The sequence below is a fragment of the Elephantulus edwardii genome, unplaced genomic scaffold (assembly GCF_000299155.1).
Source record: "Elephantulus edwardii isolate Elephantulus edwardi_28Jun2011 unplaced genomic scaffold, EleEdw1.0 scaffold00315, whole genome shotgun sequence".
NCBI classification, from domain to species: domain Eukaryota; kingdom Metazoa; phylum Chordata; class Mammalia; order Macroscelidea; family Macroscelididae; genus Elephantulus; species Elephantulus edwardii.
In genome coordinates, this window is record NW_006400065.1 from 1 (window position 1) to 1,315 (window position 1,315).

The following is a 1,315-nucleotide window of genomic DNA, read 5'->3' on the forward strand; positions in this document are numbered from 1 at the left end:
GTGTGTGTGTGTGTGTGTGTGTGTGTGTGTGTGAAGCCGCAGGAGCTGGCCCGGGCCCACAGCGGGGGCTGCTAGGATTTCTGAGTGGCTGACTGGATGGACTGACAGGAAGATGTGATGTCACAGCTGGAACCAGAGGCCAGTCCAGCCTGGAAGAGTAAGCCAGGCTCAGGGTCACATCCTGCCTGCCTTGCAGGAACTCTGCAGGGTGGGGCTCGGATTAATCACCAGAGCCTGGAAGGGGGCTTGGAGGTGGAGGGAGGATTCATATCCTTCCCACCTCGGGAGGACCCTGCATTCTGGAAAGAGAGGGCGAAAAAGGGGCCAGCCACGGTCAGAACTCTCTACACCCTGAGGAGTTCCTCAGTGGTGCACACAGTCCCCTGTGAGCAAGAGCTGCTGACTGAGCTGCTGAAGAGTGCAGCCCCCCCAGAGGTGCCGCTGAAGAAAGGCCTGGCAACCCACTTCCACAACATGATGAGTCTTCACCGCGTGGCCACATCTGTCACATGTTCGCCTAGTACTAAGTGTTCCTGGCTGAAAGACTTCACAGGGGTTATGGACTGATATATGGCCCCCCTTAAAATATGGCTTGAAATCGGAATGCTTGTACCTATCAGAGGTCCCTGAAGTGGCACAAAGGACAGGCACTGGGCTGGTTGCTGAACGTGTGGGGTTGAGATTCACCCAGCTGCACCACGGAAGACGGGCCTGGCAACCTGCTTGGCTAAACATGACAGTTAAGGACACCCTGTTCTGACACGTAGGCTTCCATGAGTCAGATGACATAATAGAAACTGGGATGGGGTTTTTATGGTTTGGGGGCTTTTCCTTACACACACACACACACACACACACACACACACACACACACAAACCCCTTCACTTACTGAATGGATGTGGATGTGAGCCTTCGAGACATGGGAACTGCCAGCTCTGGTAACAGCGGGTGGCGTGGGGAACACCCGACACACACTGGTGTTTTCAGGTTTTCTTTCCCAGCTTTTCCCCACTAGATCTCAGAGGATGCCAGACACAGCCCCCTCTCTCTGCCCATCTCCAGGGTTGTTGCTGTTGTATGCTGTCGAGTGGGAACCAACCCACAGCTGACCCTCCAGCGGGTTTTCAAAGGCTGTAAATCACACAGGAGGAGACTGCTCATCTTTCTCCCAAGAAGTAGCTAGTGGATTTGAACCAGGTGCCTCTGGATTGGCAATGTTACTCCTTTCCACTAGGCTGCCAGAGCTGGATCCCCACAAAAGGACATAATGTGGCTTTTCAGAGCTGCTTTCCACATGGGGAATGTGAGATTAAG